The sequence below is a fragment of the Alligator mississippiensis genome, chromosome 1 (genome assembly GCF_030867095.1).
Source record: "Alligator mississippiensis isolate rAllMis1 chromosome 1, rAllMis1, whole genome shotgun sequence".
Lineage (NCBI taxonomy): Eukaryota > Metazoa > Chordata > Crocodylia > Alligatoridae > Alligator > Alligator mississippiensis.
This window is the reverse complement of record NC_081824.1, coordinates 151025253-151048922: the sequence shown is the minus strand read 5'-3', so window position 1 is coordinate 151048922 and position 23670 is coordinate 151025253. Positions and strand designations below refer to the sequence as shown.

General features: G+C 41.8%; 1 protein-coding gene across 9 annotated transcripts in view; it reads left to right on the top strand.

Annotated features, from left to right (window-relative positions):
• SIPA1L2 (signal induced proliferation associated 1 like 2) overlaps positions 1 to 23670 on the top strand; it is a 252417-nt gene that overhangs the window by 627 nt on the left and 228120 nt on the right. The gene's annotated exons all lie outside the window — the stretch shown is intronic.

Here is a 23670-nt window from a genome sequence, read left to right as displayed (position 1 = left end):
GCGCCTTCACTTCTGCAGCTCGTCGCTAGATGGCCGGCTTGGCCCAGGCATGGGCGCTGCCCGCGGGCTGCACGTCCTTGCCCGCCTCTGCCCCTCTCTTCTCCCCTCGCCGAGCTCCAGCTGCCTCCGCACGGGCCCGGCAGGACTTCCCAGCCGGCTCGGGAAGTCCTTTTTTTCACTTGTTGCTTGCCGCTTCCCGCTGCTTCTCTCTCTCCATCCTGGTGTCCTGCCTGCTCTGGCCAGTCTAGGGAGCCTGGCTTTTTTTCCTTTTTTTTTTTGAGTCTGCATCTCCAATTGCCGGGCAGCGTTTGGATAGAGAAACGTCTGTGGAGATCTGTGCAGACTCTAGAAATCCAAGGATGCCCTTCATGGCGAGCATTGTGGCAGTAAGGGAAGTTTGAGGTTGGATCTGAGGGGAAAAAAACTTTCTCATGAGGAGGGTGGTGAAGCACTGGAGCAGGTCACCTGGAGCAGCAGCTCTCAACCTTTTGTTTTTTCCCCCTGCCCACTTGTAAACATTGAGGGCCGGTCTCCCCCCAGTGCCCCTCACTCATGAAGGTCCCAGCCTGCCCTCCCCCCCAAGTAGCCCCTCTCAGGCTGGGACTCTTGCAGCATGCAAGGGCAGTGCTTCAGTTTCCCAAATATTTTTGTCCTCTAAAGGAGAATCCATTTTTTAAGTTTGTTCATGGCCCTTTCATATATTCTTAGAACCCATTTTTGGCTTGCACGGGTTGAGAAACTGACCCAGAGAGGCTGTGGAATCTCCATCCTTGGAGGTTTTTAAGACCAGGTAGACAAAGCCTTGGCTGGGATGATCTAGCTGGGAATGGTCCTGCTTGGAGCAGGGGTTGGGCTTAGATGACCTCAGAGGTCCCCTCCAACCCTCATTTTCTATGATTTTATGGTATAAGGACAGGTATCTTCCACTTGGAAACAATGCCATCGAAGTTACCCCTTTGTCTGATAGTTTGATGGTGTTTTTAAAAAAATCATGCTGTTTATTCATTTAACCTTTTTCTACAGCAGGGCATTGGCAGCTGTGGCTCCCTTGAGTTACCTGTGGCAGGTTAGGGCGTTGTTAGGTCTGTGTTGTGTCCAGGGTGATGGGAGTCTTATGCAGAGTTCAGATGATAGATGTTTTGGATAGGGATGATCCTGCCTCAGGCAGGGGGTTGGACTAGGTGCCATCTGGAGGTCCCTTCCAGCCCAACTTCTCTCTGATTCTGTCCTGAATTTCTGTTCCCCCCCAATCTTTTTTTTTATTAAGTGGTAGGGTGGGTTAAGAAACTGCTGTCATTATGCAGTTCAATATTAAAACCTGGTTTTGGTCAAAGGAAGATCATCCTCAGTTTTGTTTGGAATGAACAAGTGCGACATGATGTTTTCTCCAAAGACTGCTGGGTAGACAGATTTCAGCTTCAGATTCTTCTAACCGGGACCTCCTGAGCATATATTGATGACATTTCATAAAGGCTGGACATTGGGACCTTTGTCTGTGGCAGGTTAGGACATTGGGTCTGTTTTGTGTTGACAGTAGTCTTTTGTAGAGTTTATATTATGCATTGTATGTTCTTTAGCAATCCCTCATAGTCAGGGATGATGGTCTTCCATGATCGTTTTATCTCTGTGGTCGAAGATGGCTGATGGAGTTCATCCAGGATTGACAGACTAATGCAGCTCGTATATGTGTTTCCATGTGGGGTGGGTGGTACTGGATTTTTTTATTTGTCCATGACACATTGTTTCTGTTGGTCCTACTTTTCCGTTTCCTGTTGTCATGCAATTTCAAAGTACTGCGATCCCTGCAGCAGACTCATCCTCCATTTGGGGCAGTTCTGGGTGATTAGTCTCCCAGGAGTTGATGTTGATATTACATGGATTGTAGAGGATGGTTTAGATAGAGATGATCCTGCCTCAGGCAGGGGGTTGAACTAGATGCCCTCTGGCGGTCCCTTTTAGCCTAACTTAGCTCTGATTCTAAATTCTGCAGTTATTAGATTCGCGTTATACTTTTAGTTCTGTCATGACACTTTTCTGATTGAATTTAAGGCACAGAGCATCAGACTTGCTAGGCTGATCCTAGGCCCAGTCTTACTTTTTGTTTAATGTGCTCAAAACTTAGTGGCACGCAGGAATAGACCCCATATTTGCAGACTGTCTTTAGAAGATTTGGCTTTTAGAATCCCGCTTTGAAATGGGTTTTATTATTTATGCAAAAGATGTTTAAGTTGTCGAGGATTGTAATGCATTATGGATATTTGAACATCACTGAGGTTCCACAACAGTTGATTCATAATGTATGTAGTGTTCATATAAAACAAGATCACAGAAAGGTCTCTGAATCCATTGTCTTGGTTTTGCACAATCAGTACATTGTCTTTACAGTTCATGAGGCTCTTGGATATAATATGAAGGAATATCTACTTGTTAGGGTGGAACACCATTTAATCAGTGACATTTTGATCAATGATGGAGCACAGCATTCTCTTATACCCGAAGTATAACATAAAACCTAGAATTAAGCTTAAACAGAAACAGAATCCCTCATAACTGGTATTCACATACCACACCTATGTTAGGGTGTTTTTAAAATGTTTCTATCCAAGGAGAATCAGTATTTCAGTTTTGAGTCTGACAGCAAATAGGATGCAGATTCTTTTTTTGGCAGACATTAATTATTGATGTGTGCCATTCCCCAAGTGCATGAAGAAACACAGTTTTGAACGAGCAGAGCCAAAAGAGGAACTAAGCAGAACAATGGTCAAAACAGGCAAAATCATTTCTCTTTCCCTTATGGCTTGACATTTACAAGTGAGCTGAAGCAAGCCAGTTTTCAGTTTCAGCTTTGTAGTGGACACAGCAGTCAGTTATTGAACCCAGAATTTTAACGTGTAGAGTATCAGTTTGTTCTGCACAGGCAGTAAGTAAATCATTTTCATTTGTCCAGATCACCCTATATTGTTGTTTTTTGGTTTGTTTGTTTGTTTTTTGAGCTTGAAGCGTCTCACAGATGAACTGGTTTGGTAACAATGGGCAAGAGCTGCTGTGTAATTATTAGGGAGATACAAGATTCAACTTACAGATATTGCGGTTGTGGAAGGAGGGGTGGGGTTTTGGATTATCTGGTTTCTCACATTAGTCATCCATGACTCCCAACAGTAGCAATATCGACAGCTTGAATTGAAATCTTGCTTTGATGAATGCCGCTCTGAGTGCAATTTTTGCTTTGCAGTTTAAAATGCTTTACTATTCCTCTGTTGTTTATGCCTAGACCTGACAGGTGATTGGACAAATTAGATTGTGAATCTGGGAAGTAAAGAATATATGACTATCTTTGCATTGCATAGATTATAGTATTGGATTTATAGTCACAATCTGTAATATGATGGGTAGTTTAATATGTATTTGATTATTTAAAACTATGAATATTTGTAAGCTGAAGACAACTAAAATCTTATGTAAAATGGCTTTTTATTTTTTGCATAGAACCTTATCCTCTCACAATCTGAGTTGGCTGGGTAGTTGAAAGTTTAGGGATACCTGGTCTTTCTCCAACCTATTTATTCTGCCTGAATTTGTGGAAGGTACTAGGAGCCTTGTTATCTCAGGCTGTTCAAATGACTGCATGATGACACCTACTTTGTAGCTCTGATAAACAGAATAATTGTTCTGGTACTTGAAAAGGATGACTGAAATACTTACTGGTGTAAAAAAATCACATACATTATAAGTGTGATGATATCTACAGAGACCTGATGCATAATAACTATTTACACTCTAAAGAAATTATAGGAATTTAAAAGAAGTACCAGTCCCTCTCTTTTTTACTTGGTTTAATTTTATTGCAGTAATGTTAAAGAGTTGACCTGTCCTGACAAAAGTAAAATTGGTGAAAACTGGAGATATTGTTTTTGTTGCCTGTACTATAAAGGCCTCCGGTCAGTGCTTTTATAAAGCTATATGTAGGAAGAACTAAAAGAAGAGTTGGATGTTTCCAACTTGCAGGTCTTGGCTTCAGCTCAAAAAACTAGACCAGAATGTTGTAAGTTTTTAGTGTTGTGCTAAATTATTTATTAGAACCTAAGTAGAAATTTGGGCTTGGATCATGAAGATGTAATTATGTTCTACAAGTGGGTTGCTCTAGTTTCCCTAGTGTTTTGAAGTAAGCAGTTGACTTTTACAGAATTGAGGATTTCTTTTTTAAAATAAAGTTTCTAATACAGGTTTTAATTTTTCAAATTTGTAATGAATGTGAATATATGCTCTTATCTTCCTGAAGCTGTGGGCAGACTTCTTGGTGCTGCTTATACATGTTAAAAAGGAGTAACTGCAGTTTGAGAACAAGGCCATTTTTTTAATTTTACTGCTGATGTTGATGATTTTGTGGGCTTGTCAGATAATGAAACTGATATGAACTATGCTAACTTCACTTGAGCTGTTGGTAAAGGCTAGAAGAAGTACTGTGGGAAGGTCCTGTAGCTGTTCCTGAGAAGAATAAATAAAAGATGCTGAAAGAGACAGAGTGACTAAGGGGCAGGCCAAATGGAGGTGATTAAGTTGAGATACTTCTCCGTTGCCATCATAGGAGAGACTCTTGAGATTTCTGCCATATAGATTGACACTTTGGCTAAACTCTCAGAATTCTGAGTCAGTGATTTCTGTGGGGTTAGAATTTTGCTTTCATGCATCCTGAAGCTGATATGAAAGATTGAAGGGACCCTTATGTAGGCTTCAGGGCATCATCCTGGCAGGAATCCTCACTGTACTTTTCTTCCTCCTTAGCTTCCCCTAGGGAAACTGAGTTTTTAAACTGGGCAATGGTTGCAGACTTCATTTGTGTTGTATTGCTGCTCTGTCTTCTTTACTATCCTGGAGCCAAGGAAGATAGTAGGTGTCTGGTTTAAAATAAAAAATCCTAAATTACATGGGAAGGATTTGATGGGGTTTATAGTAGAGCACTCCCAATCCAGTTACAGCGACTAGAGGCATAAGTGTAAATTCATATTTCCATTTTCCAAATTACCTTCATTCCCTCAATCTTTCTTTATTTTACACTTCATCAAGTCTTTGATAAAGGTATGGAATTGATGTAATCTATTAATACAACTAACATCTAGACTTTACATTAATATTACAATAAAAGCCACTCTGAACATATGTCAAGGGATGGAATAACAGTATTAGATAAAAATCAGAATGTTTCTTTTGCCCAGTAAATGCTCTCAAGTTGTTCAGTTAATGTATTACTAGGCTGCTTGTTTCTGAGCAAGCATTGAGCCACTGTGGAACAGACTGCAGGGCCAAAGCTGACCTATCTCTGGAATTCCTTAATGATGGATTTACTTCATAGAAGATTTGCATTCAGCACAGTCAGGTCTCCAGATAAATTGTTACAGGATACGAAAGAAGAGTGGCAGAATAGAAACAAGGACAATATACAGCTCTTAATAGTCAGTAAAGATGCATGTTAAAATATTTATGGCATGTTTTTCCTCTCATAAGAATGAGTTAAAAGGGAGCTCTGCAATTAATACATAGAGTAGCTGGCAAAATTCTGTTACTGGAAAAGCAATGCGGCCTTTTCATTTTATATTCTATGGAGAGCCTTTGTGCAAGTGACAAGAGAGAAGTTAAATCTTTTTGTTTCTGAGCTCCAGAAGTTATGCCCCCTTTGGTTGTATTAATTTGTGGTTTCTAGTTAAGAGACCTAAAACTAGGAAATAGTTCATTCTGAAGTCGCCTTCAAGAGCAACTCTTTCCTCAGGCATGTTCATACATTCTGGGTACTGGAAGCAAATATTTAAAATGTTCTTAATTTGAAATGCTGTTTCAATACTAGCATGTCCCAGAGTAAATGAAAAACGTACATGTTTGGATACATGCATCTTGTTACGATTATTTTGCTTATTGCTGTGGCCAGCTGCTCTTGAAGAATTAGGAACACTTTAAGGTGAAGAGGTTATCCTTGCTGTTCTGGTGGAATAAAGTAGACCCAGTCATTGCTTTGTCAGGTTGTCAGGACAACAGCTTATTATTGTTCTGTCTGTTTTTTTTCCCCCTGCATCAGTGGAGGGAGCTGTTCGAAAGAGTGACTGGCTACCCTGCCACGTTGGGGCTGCAAAGATTGACATTTGTGATTTGGCTTACGTATATTGCTCTGGATTTGTCAAGTAAAAATTCCCGTTGATGATGAATACAAACCCACTCTGAGAATAATTGTTAGTTGAACAAATGCAGAATATCCTGTTATGTTTACGCATCTTTGCCCTATTTTTCTCAGTGGCACTTTCATTACATCTCTGTTTTCGTCCATTTTGAGGCTCAAAGCAAAATGTTTGAAATTTGACAGCGTGGAACTTGTGATATGGGTAGAGACAAGGCAGGAATTGGTTTAGGGGCTACATTGTGTCAGTTTGCGTAGTCTGACATTGGAGAGCTAACAAGTAAAACCACTAGGGATCCCCGCTCTCACTAGATTTATTTGGTCATGTCTGCCATGAAAAACATTTCATGGAGTGATTTGATGGAGTGTCTAGTGATAAGCTATTTGCTAATCTTATTAGTTTTGCCAGATGGAAATTGGATACTCTGTACTTCTAAAAGTCTGTATTCTCTGTAACATACTAAAAAGATAAGGAATGCCCATTATTATACCAGTCACTTGTGCACGAGAAACAAAATTTCTAAGAATGTAGCTATCTAATTGTGGTAAAAAATGTTAAATAATTATAACTATATTTATTTTAGTTTGTTGACATGCTCAGGAGAAGTCTGGAGGGGGAAGAGACTTTTTTTAAAAAAAGAAACAACATACGGGACTTGTTTTTATGGATATCAGTGCATCAAGAAACTGTCTTCTTTCTTGGTTTAGGAATTGCTTAGATTTATGTGTTGGGTGTATTTGTCAATTAGCAGTTGTTCAGGTACTAAAAATCTGTCCATGAGAACAATGCCCTACCGTTTCCAACTTCTTGCCAGACCAGCAATTTTTCACTCCTGCTTGCTTTCTACCTTGGGGTTTGTAATGTGTGCCTACTGCAGTTTTTCTCTTCTTGTATCTTTATTTAGCATTTGGCTGCTATTTTATATATTTTGGCATATCACAGTTTTGTAAATACTGCAAATGTCAGGCATTGTTTCAAAGTTGTGGATATACAGATATTAATTTGCACGCCCAAATGACCAGCTAGGTATCAAAGTCACCATTTGCTTGTGAAAATACTGTGGCTTTGTGTAAAATGCGTATTTGAATATACGATCTCCGTGTATCTTTGAAAAACATGCAGACTGACACTCCTCACAAATTCTTTCTTTTCTCTTTCCTTTGTAGACTGAATTCAACAATGTCAGCATTCCAGTTGATTCATTTCACTACATTCAGTGTCCCCGTAGGTCAGAAGTTGTCAAAATTTTTCACTGAGAGGACAAAGTTTAATAGAGATTCTCATGGATTGTTTCTTCCTCCTTATACAATTCTGTGAAACATGCAACTCTTGAGCCATGCAACTGCAGAACATTTCTTTTTGTGGTGGTGGGGTGGGGGGGGGGCAGCGATACTAGTCCCTTACGTGTACAAATAATATTAGTTTAAATGTGTTAAATCCTTTCCTATTTTTATATGCAATTTAGCAAGTAGTAGACTGCAGTATCTGTTTTGCATAGTAGCCAGTTCTCCCTAGACTACCACCATGTGGTTCACAGATTGGCATTGGTGACTGGAGCAGTCTGAGAACCTCTGCTAATCAGAAAAAAATATTAACAGGTCTCATAAGCAGAGCTTATTGTATCCATATAGTGTTTCAATCCTAATAATAATTTTAAGTTGGTGTTCAGTCTGTCTGTCTGTCTGTCTTTCAGAGCGCTCCATCAACATCTAATTTAAGCAAAGCTACATTGTTTGCAGTTAGCAGACTCTTACATTGAGGCATTAATGTTTCAAGATGGATCATTTCTTTCCAGGTTGACATTGATTAAAAAATACAATTTTTCATCTTGGGATTGTATAGATGATGAAAGTCGAATCTTCTTATTTTGTATACACTCTCCCCTTTTTCCTTCTTCTCAGAAAAGAAAAGCAATCTGGAGCCTTTGTAGTTTTGTGTAAAACTTGAATGTAGAAATGTCTTGCAGTTTGTGAGAATGATGGGCTTGGTATAGAATTGAGCAAGAATTTCAGTTGTTATTCAACTGTAGTATGCTTTTACTTCTTATCCATAGTAAAAAGATTTTTTTTTTGTTTTTGTTATGATGTTGACAAGAGTGATGAAATGTCTAAGATGATATTAATATAATATACTCTTCTTGTGTGCTGGGGTAGGTGGCAGGGCATTGAAGAGGTACTGGAGCCTATGCAGGGGAAAAAGAGCACAGCTATGTTGAGCCCCCAAGATTGGGGATGGGGAGCAAAAGCAAGTCACTTTTTTTCTGTTTCTAAAATGGGAGGTGACGGAGACATGAGTGTTATGGACTTGTGCTAAAGTTTGCCCCCAGTTGATTCTGGTATAAATGTTTACTTGTTCATTTTAGATTGGGGAGTCAAAAGCAGCCAGATTTGGTGCTAGCACATTATTCCCTTTTTGCCATTGACTAGAAATTGGTGTTCCTTATCTATACTGGGCTGATCGTGGAATTGGGAGGACTTTTGATTTTACATGTGCCTTGCTTAAATAAAACGATAGTATTCCACTAAAGGAATGCAGATACTTACAAGTTTAAAACTATAATTTGGGATTCAACAAAAGAATAAGCACTTAAAGAAAATAGCATCCTTTTAGGTTTTGTCCCAGATATAACTTACTCACCTTGTCACTGAATTTTAAAACATGAATAGCAATGTTCATGTTTGAGCATGTGAACATGCACTAAACTACTCAACTGGCTGTCTTCCAAAAGATTGTTTCAGTGTTAGAGTGAGCAGGACAATTTGAGTTTGAAGCTGGCTCTCAGCCAATCAAAGCAAGTGATGTAACTACTGATTCAGCTTCTTTGCCCTGACTACTAAATTTAGTACAATGAAGCCTTGGTAATCTATGCTTGATTTATCCATGTGGCTAGATAGATGAAATATTTTGGAGGCATTTGACAATCTATTTTGGAATCCAAATGTAAAGTCCTCGGGTCTGATTATCTAAAAATGATCGGTCTTCTATGTGTAGTCCAGGCGCGGATCCAGAAGGCTACAGAATAGGGATGTAAATATCATTAAAAAATTACCTGTTTAACCTCCTCAAATTATATTGGTTAGACAGTCCCACTGCAGAGGGGCAGGGTGGTGTGGGGAGCTGGAACCAAGGGTGATGTATGGGACTGCAGTGAGTTCTGCTGTCAGCTGGAACAAGTCTGTGGTCACAGTGGGCTTTGTGCGGTGAGTGTGCGGGAGTGGGCATGCAGCAGTGCCTGCAGCGACTGTGGGGCAGCGGGGTCCCCAGCTCCATGCTGCCCACTGTTGGGGAATGACTCTGGCAGGGGCTTCCTGGGAGGTGGTGTGATCCAGGCTGTAGCATTGTGTGATTTCTGCAGCAGGGAGAAAACTAGCTGTTAGCTGGGGGAGTGGGGTCGGGCAGAGCTGTGGCGGAGCCAACAGGGCTTAAATAGGAGTGAGCTCAGTGGCAGGGCTGCCATCACGTGCTTTAGGGGTGGGTTGCATGGAGCCAGGCACCCCCCATCACTCCCCATAGCATCCACAAGGTCTTCCATCTGCTGGGACAACTGTGTTATGTTATGCCCAGGTGTCTCCAGCCTGTGGGCACCCACAGCCTGAGGCAGCACTTCTGCCTGCTCACCCACCCCTGGACTTCCGCTTGGGAAGGACCCGTGGTGGCTCTCCCAGCCTGGGGGCATGTGGTGGATGGATGTGTAACACAGGATTGCACTTGAGGCATCCATCTGTGGGCTGAGTGCCCTTTGCATGGAGCCATGGCACTGGGGCAAGCCCTCAGCTCAGCGGGAGAAGTGCTGTATCTGCTGCTGGCTCTGTCTGCACGGGGAAGGGATCATGCTGCTCCCTTTCTGATCTGGGAGGTAAATGTTAAACAGTGTAAGTGTAATTACTGTTTAACCTTTTACATCCCTAGCATGGATGCACCCCACTTCCTGAACACTTGGCAGGGGCAGCAGTAAGGGACTTCTTTAAGCCCTCAAAGCAATTAAAATTCACTCTTCACTACTTCTTTCCTTTCCATGGTCAGAAGCCTGTCCCATTTCCATCCTCTTCCCCTCTCCTGCCCCTGCCACAGCAACCTGTCCCTGCTGTTTTGTGGGTGAGGGCAGCTCCAGAGCTGCTCCTGTTGGGCTGCCCAGGAGATGGGCTCAGCCCAGTCCAGCAGCAACAGAAGCAGCAGCAGGCGAGTTTCCCCTCCCTGCCTGGTCCCCCTGCGTATTCTCTGCCAACCCAGGAGCAGGTGTGGGGAAGGGAGAACCCACCCACCTGCTGTTGTATTCATGCTGTCCCCAAGGACACAACAGCGCCAGACCAGAGTAGGGGGGAGGGGGTGTACTTTTAAACAGGAAGGGGAAGGGGGGATTCTTACCTGCTTTGGCGACTTAAAAAATCCCCAGCTGTTGTTCCTGTGACTTGGTCTGCTTGCCTTTTGACGTGTGCGGATTGGGATTGTGGGTCAAAGTACAGTGTTTGTTTGGGAGGTTTTTGATAGCTGGTTCTATAAAGATCCTGAAAAACCCTCTAGCTTTAAAAGATAACTTTTAAAAGTACATTTTAAAATCTATGCAAATAGTGGTTGAACCTAAGTGAAAGGTGTGAGTATGCGCTTAGCATAGCATAACAAACACTTGGTTTGAGCCAGATGTGTATTAGATAAATGCACTTTTATCTCATAGAAGCAGGACAGAGAATGGGGAGAATTTTGTCTTTTAAGGTCATTTTAATCCTAGTGCTTCTCAACTGGTAGAGGAGGCTGGCTTATTGCTTCTTGAAGATTTATGCTTGCTGCAGGGAGTGGGAACCTTCTCTTTCCACCATTTGCCTGATGTTGTCTGAGATTTGGAGAATCTCAGGACCTGTCTACATGTTCATAAATATTATCATATTAAAGGCTGCAAATATGGATTTTTATTGCAAACCTGTCTCTTTGGGGTGCTGATGATATCAAGTTCTGGATTGGCAGCCTTAGGCCGAAATCCTGTTTAGTCCTAAATCAAGGACAGTACAGGAAACAATAATACATATAACGCTTGAGGAACTTGGGTCATTGAATCTTGCGCTCCCTGCCCCCCCCCCCCCCCTCCAAGCTATCACATTCAGGTCATTAATGCTTTTCATAAACTGCTTAAGCATTATCTTGAAACTAAGTTTTTTGTTGCTATTGCTCCTAGTGGAAGGCTTTCCAAGGACCTCCTTACTTTAATGAGTAGGAACATTATTTTAATTTCCAGCTTGAATTTGTTCTTGGTCAGTTTATACCTGTTTTTTTTGGTGCCAGAATTGACCATCACTTTAAATAGCAATTCTCCATCCAATGCTGATAAAAAGCAGTCCTATCCATCTTGCTCCTTATTTGCTAAGCCAAACAAGCCAAGCTGTCTCCTAACCATCCTCCTAGTCTGTCTCTACACCTTGAACCTTTCTCAAACATGGGTGACCAGACGTGCACATAGTATTCTAGGTAACACCTCACCAGTGACTAGTGCAATGGCATTAATATTCTCCTGTCACTTGGAAATGCCTTTCCTGAAACACCCTGGGACACGCTGTATTTTCCTTTTTCAGTGCTACATCACAATGTGGCTCACTGGCATCGTGCAATTTGAAAACTATACTTGTGTCTTTTTTTTTTTTTCTTTTGTCATTTCTGACCAGTAGGGTATAGTGAAAATTTGTACTAGTCCTTAGGTGTATGATATTTCACTTCATACTGTTATATTTCATTCTGCTTCTGTTACCCAAGTTTTTTAAGGTCTTCTGGTTCTTCCTTGGTATTGTAATGCTCCTCTGTATTGGTTATATCTCCCAACTTTGTGAATTCTGCATATGTCATTAGTGCACTCTTTCTAATGCCATGGTCATTAATGATCCTGGAAAAGTTCCACCACTAACCTCCTTCCATCCTGATTGTTCTACCCTTCAGCTAGTTCTTGGACTGATTCCTGTCTTCCCTAGGTAATTAATGAAAATATTAATAACTGTTAGTCCAAAGCCTGATCCTTGAGGAACTCCATTAGTAAATACCCTCCATCCCAGAAATTCCCCTCTTCTCTTTCACTGCAGTCCATTATCACCATATCCTTTTTAGTCAGTTCCTTTACAGTTTGTATTCTTTTACAGGTCACTTTACAATTCATATCTCTTCCTATTTAACTAACAGTTTCCAGTGTGGCATCATATCAAATGCTTTATTGCAATCTAGATTGGATCCTACTGCATTTTCTCTCTCTGTAGAGTCAATTATCTTGACAAAGCATCAGATTTGTCCAGTGTGATCCTCCTATGATAAATCTATCTTGCGTTCTTATACCATTTTTCATTTTTTTCTGATTTCTTTTTGTTGCCTTACTAATGTGTCTCAGTGTTGACTCAGATCATTTTAAAGGACAGAGGGCACTTTAGGACATAATGACTAGAGTCCTTTGGTACTTCTACCAAAGTGCCCCCACTGCAACAACATCCCAAAACTACCACAGATATTGTGATGTGTATGCATGTGTTGTTTTTTTGAGGGGGGCAGTGTTTATATAATAGGCAATTGAGATGTATATAAATTTAAATACAGACGAAGAATATAACTGCTTTTGCCCAGCGGTTCAAGTCTAGGCTAAACTACATCATTTAGAGGCAAAAACATTTCACTTCTTGCTCTGACAGTGTGATTACTTGTACATACATAAACTTAGAGTGTGAGAGAGTCTCCTTAATAGTGTGGTTCCCTAGATTTTGAATTTTGTTCTTAGGATGAAGCAGGTTACCCCTTAAGTAAATATCTAAAGGTAATAGGATGTTTATTTAGAGGCAGTTACTATAGTAAATAAAATAGGTTAACCTGAATTTATCTTATTTTACTATAAGAAGATTTCAGTTTGTGAACTGATTTGATTGTACCAACTCTTATGAGACACCATGAGAAGGAAAGTAAGTAATTGCATGGGAAAATGTTTATCTTCCAAAAAAAAAAAAAAAAGCTTAAATAATCCTTGATGTAGAATTGAATCCTTAACTGTTCTAGGGGAATGACCCAGTAATTCATGAGCAACTGCCTTTCTCTAGCTAATGTGGGACTTCCATATTTTTGTGAAAAGTCAAGTCAGTTGCTTGTTAAAACATTCCTTAAACATGCATGTATTAAATTTAGGATGTTGGAAAAATGAGTTAGGAAGTGAGAGCATTTATTTTGAAAGGACTTTTTATAAATGATAGAACAAGAAGATATGTCTTTGACTTTTTAATGGTCAGTCAGGTGGCATCATTCAAATTGTAATGTGATAGTTGATTCATGTACATTAAACATGATATTGTTAAACGTATATAGTTCTTTTCTTAAAAAAGACAAAATCAAAATAAAGCATTCACTACAAATGTGCCTTTTCTGGTCCAAGATGAATGGACCCCCCCCCCCCACCTTATTTTTCAGATGACTACAGTCAGATATCCTAATAATGAGACTTTGTTTGCAAAAAACTGATCTTTTTGTAAAATAGGGGGTACTCTGTTCTGAACATTAAGGCAGTGGGGATTAAGTGCTCTACGCTTCATGGATAGCAAGTTGCTAGCCATGCAAAATACAATGCAATCCTTCAGCCTGCTTGCTCACATTGACACTTTTCAGGAATTCAGTGGTTTATCTAAGATGAGGCTCTACAACCTGTGACTCATGGGCCAAATCTGCCTATGGAACCTTTGGATCCAGCCCATGGCGGTAGGCTATCGGCAGCATTCGGCAGAGAGGGACGCTGGTTCTGGGTGCTCTCTCCATACTGTTGTCGGAATGAACGCCAGCTGTGACAGGGTCCTAGCACCTGCCCATCTCATTCCTCTATCTGTAGGTAGAAAAGGTGGCCTATCCCTGGTCTAAGGTATCTTTTCTAAAAACACAAGGCTCAAGTCTCCACCCAAAAACCTTGGTCTTTAATGGGTGTTGGGAACTTTAAAGATCTAAAGCCCTTGACATCTTTCCACATGTTTCTTGCCCACTTGCAAGAGTATGAGAGTCTTGTGGATGGGGAACAGAATGCCTCTTATATGGTAGTAAACCTTTTGATCCTGGTCACTAAACTAAATATCGGTAGCAGTAGTCCCATGATATGAGGATGTCAGTCTTCCAGTAGATAGGGAAGTCCTTGGTGAATCTGGAGGTGATGGCAGAGGCCAATCTGAGATCTGTATGTTTGACTGCATATATGACAGTTCCAGAAAGAAGGAATCGGATCTCTTGGTAGAGATATGATAGCTTTTCTTAGACCAACTAGACAGTTGCAAAAAAATTCCTTTATTTGCAAGTTTTCAGGCACACGTACCCTTTCTCAGGCATGGGAGAGTACAAAGATTGTAAAATTTCTTCTGGGTGGAAATGACAATTCATATTTCACAGGAGACCTGAAGGAAGAAGTTTGTTGATGTAACCCTGTTCCCCACTAGTTCATCTGCAAATCCAGATGGTCTCAATGATGATCTAATAAGCAATAGTAAGAGCTTCCACTTTTTTCATGCTATCTACTTCCATCCACTTTATTAGGTCTTTGACTTCTGAAGGGCTCCAATCAATCTGGCTGTGTGTGGTTGGCTTCTCTGCTTTGCTGGTCCAGATTGGTGGTAACAAATGCCTCTGTTTTTCAAGTCCTTTTTACAAAGCTGGATCTGGGGTTCAGAATCAGAATTACAGTAGTGGAAAATACAGAGCAGAACCTTTTGGAACATCTTACCAGACTATAATCCAACAACTGTCTGGTCAAAGTGAGCTCCTTTCCCCAGGATGCCCCTGTCACACTTACATCCCCCCCCTTGGTGTAAATGCATGTAAATGTGTTTTATGATAGCTTTTCCCCACATTAAATAAAGCCCACATCACAAATACCACAGCAAACCAGTACTGGAATCTTTGGTGAATCGTGTAGGATAATTTTAATTTATATAAAATAGACAAAGTGACAAACTTAGCTGATTTTTGCCTACAGAGGGAGTAGGGATTTTACTTTCCTTTTGAGCCTTCTAGCTCTGAGACTTGCTTTTAATTATTTGCACTTTTCTATCATTAGTGAGAATTAATGTGGATGAGGAGGAGAGAATAGTTGATGCTTTTTTGTGGACATCTTAACTACCCCTTGCTAACACTACCCTACGATTGCATTAAACCCTTTCTTTTGGATCTGGGATATTACAGATAAAATGAATCAGAAACCTTAAGGGTCAGCAGGATGTTTTCTGTATCTTTCTGAATATATGTAATGATAATCTCTTTCTTTTTTTGGTGACTGGAAACATAAAGGGAAAGCTACACACAAATGTGTGTGTTGCTCACAAGTTTACCTTTTAAAATAAAATAATACAACCCTGAGCAGAGCAACTGATGCAACAATTTCAGTAGTTTTCTTTTTTAACTTAGGAGGCATATTGCTCTTAATTCATACCAGTCATTTAAAAAAAACAAATCCTGAGCACTGTACAATATGTAATTCACTTAATGAAAAATGAAAGTTGAAAACAGCATGGCTGTAGGTGAAAAGCTTTTCAGAAACCTCTGACTGCATGTCAGATGGAAGTGGGTAGCCACAGGTGGCAAACTTCCTGAAATAAGTCCTTTTAAAATATTTTATAAGTAAAATGTATCTAATTCTCTCCTAATCTGAATAGAATTGTTGAATGTTCCCCCCCACTGCTTATTATTTGTAGTCAGGTTACCTGTTTGTCTATTCTTGGTTTTTTGTTTTTTGTTTTGTTTTTTAAGCTTTCACGCTTCCAGGTCTCAACCATCTTTCCCTCGGGCCCTGGTTGTCTCCTTTTAAAAAACCTTATTAAGCTGAAGAAACAAAAATGTTTTTCTTTTGAGTCAGTTAACTCAGTCTGATAAAATTCAGTGTTCAACAGTGTAATTTGGACTTTTCAAATCATGACTGAAAGAATATTTTTTCCCTTCTTTCTTCCCTTCTGGATATAACTCTGAATTCCAGGCATGCTACAAAGCAGTCCAGCAGCACCTTGGATCAAGGCTATATTTGCTCTGCCTGGCCAAACTGTACTAGTCAAAGGGAACGGAGAACAAGGAAAAAAAACACATCAAGAATATGAGAATAGCTTTATCATATTGCTAGTAGCATGGGGAGGGAAAGGAATGAAGTTGGTAGTGGTTCAGAAACGAAAGAGAGAATTCTTTCTTAGCATAACTGATCTCTCTTCATTAATGACATACATACCCACTTGATGCAGCATCAGCATTGCATACGATTGCTTTATAACTAGTGCTTAGAATTCATTAATATGGGCATTTTGTCTGACTTACACAGTTCTGTGGGTGATCATGAAGTCTTGAAGCTTTTTCATTTGCTAGAAGCTTGTCTGATCCCTGAAACCTCTCCCGAGAAGGGGATATCTCAATTGAAATGGGGATTTTGAAAATGATGGTCTTCAGAGATTGCAGACTACTGTCATAATCCCCAGTCTCCTATTATTGCTGTGCCTCGCTTTTTTTTTTTAATAGCTTTTGCTAGCTGTAATAAGTTGATATCTGTTCAGGTCAGTGTTTTGTTTGCAACTTCCAAAAGAAGAAATGTTTTCCGTGTTTGTTTAGGGCTAGGTGATTACATTGTTTGCTGTGTTGAGATTTTTGTGATGAAACAAGGGGTGACTGGTGCCTCCTGAGTCTGGGGGGGGCACAGTTTGGGCAGGTCTGGTGGTGGGCCAGAAGTCCCATATCCACTCCTATACTTTTGTACTGCATCTTAGTGCCGCCTCCCTCCCCTCCCCACCCAAACATGCTGGTGGCCCGCGCGGCAAAAAAACTGCTCTGTGCTGAGTTGGGAGCCAATCTTAGGGGAGACACGTGCCCCCCTGTGTCCCCCCCTAACAGTCGCCTGTGGATGAAACCATTCTTATTTAAGAAAAAGTCTGTTTAGTTCCAGTGAAATTAACACACGATGTGAATCAACTTGAGTGACATGAAACAACATTGGTCATTAGCATTATAAGGACATGGTTTGAACTTGTGATGGTAATTATTTTAAATGTAGTAATAAATCTTGAAGAGGATTTATATGTGAATTAAAGGCAACATAGCGTAAAGGATGTGGCATTGTCATAAACCTTTTCTTTTCTTGTGAGCCTCCATAAGTTTCCCCATCAGCTACAAAGTGTCAGTCTGAATAAACCTTTGTAATATGCCAGTTAAACCTATTTACTCTCTTCTAGATTTGCTGGTACTTAAAGGATCAGAGCAAGCTCTGGGGGGAAAACACTCACCCCTTTTATTATGGTATAAAGTTCTTTATTATTAATTATTATTATTTTTTAAATTGTATTCACAGGTTTATCAATAACAAGTCTTTTATAAAGACCCCAGGCTATACATGTGTTTGGAGACAAAAGGACTGATGGACAACCATACAAATAAACTGGTAGAGGCACCACACTATCTTGCTTTAAGTAGAATGGGAAAACTTCCTGATTCAGGCCAGTCCAAGTTTTTGCTGCCAAACTGTTAAGTCTTATGTACCTTTTTGATTTCCTCTTAGAAAACTGATGTCATTGCATTTTCTCAGTACTCACGGTAAACAAACCAATCTAATACAGCCCCAAGACCCAGTCTGAGGCAGATTTCTTAGTGGGGAGCTTTCTTCTTCCACTTGCATTTCTTACCCACATTCAGAAGGAGTGGCCTTCTCTTTTTCTTTGCTCTGGGACTTATGCAAAGAGAAACGGATGAGAGTAGAGTTATCGAAGGCATTCCGTCTTCACACTTGCTCAGGCATGGAGAAATTAAATACAAATGAGGGGATCTGAGTATAGAAAAATACTGAATTACTGAGCCTATCAGAGTAATTAATCCCTTATGCTAAGGATGGCTTATACACCAGCAATGGATATCCTGATGGAGTACCTCAAGCAGTCAGATTTTCCTGGGAATACATTACTGTAAGCTTCATAGCTTAGTTGGTAGGGTGACTGGCAGTGAATTGGACGAATTTACGTTTGATCCCAAGGGAGGGAAGTAGGTTTCTACTTCTATTTAACCTCCTATCCAGTGGATATCAGGAGCTACTTGAGGCTAAAAAGTGGCCGAAGTGCCACATCACCTCCTCGTGCCAACGGTAAAGAGATAGTGGAGCCCTGCCTCTGTTGCCTCAGTGGGCCTGTAAACAGGGCACCTTTTTTTACATTGCCCTAAAGATTTACTGCTAGGCTTTATGATAAAAATACTAGTATGGAGTCTTTGGCCAGACCCAGACATGCAGGCATATGTGGTTTGTGGCACTGCAGACCACTTTGCAGTACCACAAACCACATCCCTTGCACATTAAACCATGTGCGGTGCTGCTAATTTGCAGTGCTGGGGCAAAATTTGATGCCGGGATTTTGCAGTAATAAAAAAATAGAAAAGGAAAAAAAAAAACAACGCATGCCAAAGTTGGGGACAGCGTGCATTGAGTTGGGGGAGTGGGCAGCCCTGGGCTCTGCTGTTTGCTGCTTCCCAGTGTCCATGTGCCTGAGCATGGGGGCTCTTCCTCACCTGTCTCGAGTCACACTGAACCCCAGCCAGCTGCTCTGTGGCTGACTGGGGCATAGAGTGCCTCAGTGTAGGGACCCCACAGTAGACCCCCTGTGCTGAGGCACATGGAGACGAGGGAACATCCAGCTCAGGGCTGCCTGCTCCCCTGTCTTGAGGCACACTGTGCTGGCCAGCTGGGGTGCAGGTTGCCTCAAATGCAGGGGCTCTGCAATATGTAGAGAAGGGAGCAGACACCTCTGGGATGCCTGTTCCCCTGTCTCCATGTGTTACTCCCCAGCTGGCTGGGGCATAGGGTGCCTCAGCACAGAGGCTTTCTGCTGACTAGTCCCTGCGGTGAGGCACCCTGTGGGCAGCGTGTGCACTGTGGCACAAAGTAGTGGCATAAATTTGTGCCGCTACTATTTGTGCTGGTGCAAACGCACGCCCCTGCTTGTGTAGATGCAGCCTTTGTCTGCTTCCAGGTGAGCGTGGGTGTGTGGTATGTGGCACAGCAGACCCATCTATGGCACCATACACTGCATAGTCAGGCATTCCCTGTTCTGCTACCTTGCAGCACAAGGGGTTTTTTGACTGGGAAATCCTAGGGTCAAAAAAACCCATGTGGATAAAAAGCAGGGTGGTGCATTTGGTGTAGTGCACACTACCCAAAACTGAAGCCTGGCTGGCTGGAGCCATACTTCAGCTGCTGGCCAGGCTCTCAGCTGCAGGTGTGCTGTGGCTGCAGCTTTCCCAGCCCCCAGGACTTGAGGTAAGGTTTGCTGGAGCCAGCACAGTTGCTCATCCCAGCCTTCCCTACCCCACCTGGGGTAACTTACTGCATGCCAGAGCACGTGTGGCACAGGCATTACCTGGGGACAAGTAGCAGCGGCACAAGATATGCCACTACTACTTGTCCCCAGGGAACCAAACGTCCGTGCTTGTCTGTATGTGGTCTTTGAGTTTTGTCAGTCAAACATTCCAGTTTGCTGCTACAGGAAAGTCGGTGTCAAATCTATCCTCAGCATGTAAGAGGGTGATAATTTTGAGTAGTAAAAAATCTAATCACGTGAGATATGGTAATTCAGATATAATTTTCAGCTCGTGCTCCGAGATACATGCTAGGTCAGGATAAAGTTCTTTCACCTACGCAACATTGTGGGCATGTTGAAGTATGGTCCTTTACTTGCTTTCTGATTCATTGGATATGGGTCATTGCTAGAAACAAACTGATGGATTCATGGTCTCGTATAATAAATCCTGTATAGTGATACTTGTCATGTAGCTGGTAAAAAAGGTAAATAAGTTTTACATTTTCAGTGTCAAGTGGAACCATATCCTTTGCACCATCTGTTATAAAGTACAACCTCTACAACTTTAAATAATTATAGACAAGTTGCTATTATGATACTGAAAGAAAAGTAAATGATGTTTCATCAGGATTTGTTCTTGTCTTTGACTTGCTTGTATTGCCTTGTGCTTTTGACTGCGGGGCTTTGAACAGGCTGTCTTATAGTGCTTTGAGAATGACATTTTGTAGTGTGAGGAAAATGAAGCTACAATTAATTAAAAATAAAAACCCAACAATTTATGGACAGTGTTAATCTGTCACAGGTTATTTTTAAGTAGAGCTGCATTTGTTTGATGTGCATAATGGATACTGTTCAAAATTAGAATGCAAGACTGTTAATGAATCATTCTTCCCCATGAACTGTGTCTCTCTATGGGATGCAGGCAAGGTCATATTTTGATATAACAGATTTTTCTCCAACTAGCTTAAATCTAAATATGACAAAGTCAGCGTGGTCGAAACACTCCTAACTTTTGAAATCAGTGGGACCTTTGAAGATCAGGCATGTCTGCACGTGTAGTATCAGATTGACTGATATATGTGTACACAACTTTTTTGTTTCAGAAAATAACCTGCTGTGTATGGTTACCAATGAATTTATGGCATTTTTTAATTAGCTGTTGAAAGGGCAGTTATAAGTATAGTAACGTTTTGCATAAGAAAATTGCATGGTTACATCTCGGCTTCAGCCTCCTAAAGGCAAAAACATCTTTTCCCCTTTCTGTACTTTGTTTAGGGCTGTTGCAGCTTGTCATTTTGTCATTTAGAAGTTACAGTTGCTAGCCTTCAAGCGTCATCTTGATACAGGATGTGTTACAGATGGGATGGGTTGATGCTGTTCATTTTCTGCCAATAACTGAAGGATTCATGAAACTTTCCCAGTGATAAGGACACAGCTGTTTGTGATAACTTCTCTGAGGAAGAGAGTATCTTTGGAGCTGTGATTTCGATTTGGGGCAGCACTAGCAGCTAAAGCAGCTGCAGATTTTCAGCTCCGTGCTGTGGCAGTTTGAGAGGGTTTTTTGCATTTCTTTTGTTGGCATGTAACAAAAGAGTAGCGTAGTGCTTGACCAGCTAGATCAAGAGCATTTACAGTCTAAAAACTTTTTACAATACAGATTTTTTTTCCTCTGCTAAAATTAAAATACAGCACTTCTGTTTTTCAGAACAGAGGCGCAGCTATTCCAGGAATGTAGAGAGTCTGTACTTCATGATTCACATACACTTTCAAATAATCCTTTCCTGCCTGTTTTTGTGCCACTAAGTTTCAACAGACTGAGAAAAATAAGTCAGCTCTAGGTCATGTGGCACAATTTTTTTTTCTTTTTTAAGCACTGTGCTCCCCACTGAGTATTTAGTGCATCACAAGCCTGGTAAATACAAAGAGAAACTTACCAAGACTGCTTTCTCTGCTTGGAGATGAATAGAAGCCCGATGGATTACAAATCCTTTTCTAACTTCTTCGTTAACTTTCTTCCAAATGAGAACTACAACATATAATAAACCTTAGTCCCAGTCCCCAGGTTTTGTGTCCATGTAGCTGACTTGTAGGCCAGTCTGGCTAATTTGTATGATTATTCCAAATACATTTCTGGCATACTGGAAGTGTAATACACTTGAGACTTGACCTTTGTTTGTCATCGTTTTCTCTTGGCACCTTCAGGCACAATTTACAGTCTTCTGATCAGAAGGTGGAGTCAAACAGACAGACATTTTTGTCATTGTCTACAAATGGAAACTGCAAAATTATCACTAGAGCTATTCTGCTTTCACCCAGTCCCAGATTCAAGCAGTGGCAAGTAATAAGAATCTCTTTGTCATATTTCACAGATCAGGGTGTCAAACTCATTCACCCCAGATCAGGTCCATGATCCCCTCTCATCCTCCCTGTCCCAGCATACAGAATCCAGCAGTTGTTCCACATTCATGAAGTGCAGATTCTGGAGCAGCTGGAATAGGCACCATGTGTGGTACAGTCCAGCCGGGGACACCTAGCATGGTGTCCACCCCAGCTGGACTGTATCACATGTGGCACCCACTCTGGGAATTATGCTGCACTTCCCGCCACATTCTCTGCTCTAGTCCATCTGGGACCCTTGCTGCACGTGGTGCTCAGAGGTGCAATATACAGCACAGGTCCTGGACTGGTTGGAGCGGGTGTCTTGTCTTGTTCAGTCCTGGAGTTGTTGAGGGTGGGCACTATGAACAGAGTGGGTCCTGCAGTGGATGCTGCGTGTGGCACAGTCCAGCTGTGGCAGACATCACGTGCAGTGTGACATCTACCCTGGAAGGTCTGGGATCTGTGCTACATGCCCATGGCTTCCCCGTGCTGCATGCAGCACTTGTTTCAGCTGCTCTGGTCCCCAAGGATTGCACCACATGCTTGCCTGTGGAGCGCAGTTGCGGAGTGACTGAAGTGGGTGTGGCGTGGGTCCCAGGCTCTGCCAATAGGACTGGTTTGGCATGTGCCGTGTCTCATGTGGGTCTTGTCTGATCCAGGGGCAGAATCTTGGGTCAGGTGGTGGGCTCCATATCTGTCCAGCCCAGCCCAGCCATGTGGGCCATATGTTTGACACCCTGTCATAGACTCTCTATGGCCAGGTACAGACATTCATTTTCTCCTGGGAGAGTTGCTACTGGATTCCCCCATCCCCGTGGCCTCTCTTGCTGGCCCTGGGCACGTGGAAGGAGTGGAGGGGGATGAGCTGGATTGCAAGGTGCTGGGCACACTGCTGAGAGCATGAAGGGCTGGCATAGGGGTTGCCTGGGGGTGAGGAAGGGCAGAGGAAGGCAGCAGCAGTGGCAGCCCCAGAGGAGCAGCCTCAGGTGCCACTGGAGTATCTGAGGCAGACTCAGAGTGCTGGACTAGGGAGGAGAGCATTTATCTCCTCCCATGGGGAATCTCACAGCACATTTCTGTTTCTTGTTTTGTGACATACATACCCTTTTGGAATCACTGCTTTAAACTGTATCTGGAATAATAATTAGATGTTCTCAGTACATTGAGAGAAACCCATGCCACTGTGCATCATTATAAAGGGCCTTGCCTCTTTTGGATAGCAAAAACTTCTTGGGAATGTCTGGGATAATTACTTACCGAGGGTGACATTTTCATTAGCAGTACCTTCATATATCACTCAAACACTGTAACAAACAGCCTGTACTTAAGTGGTGGTCCTGCACGAGTCAGTTGCAAACTATAGCCCAGTTTTGTATTGCCAGCCCTTTCTCTGTATGTACATGTGTGTTATTGCCCACGTGAAGGGAACAAAGGGACACTTTCTGTTGAAAAATGAGGTCATAGAGACAGACAGAAGAGTAGAAGAGTTATTTACAGAACTGAGCAGCCACCAGCTGAGGCTGCATATGCACATTCAAATAATCTGGGAGAATTCTCTGGGTAGAGACACTTACCCAGAGCCATGAGTACAGACATTTGAATGCTGAAGCCCTGAAGAACAGAGAGCTTGTACTTCTGACACTGTACGGCCAGAGGAGTACCCTATGCACTAGAGGTGTGTCATTACATTGACCCAATATTGGATTGGCACAGATATGAAGAAAATTGATTGCATCGGAAATTGGCCTGATTTAGCCGATAAATGCCCATGTGTGCATGCAGCCACAGCACAGCCTGCAGGCAGCAAGGAGCACAGCCTGGCAACTTGAACATCTGTG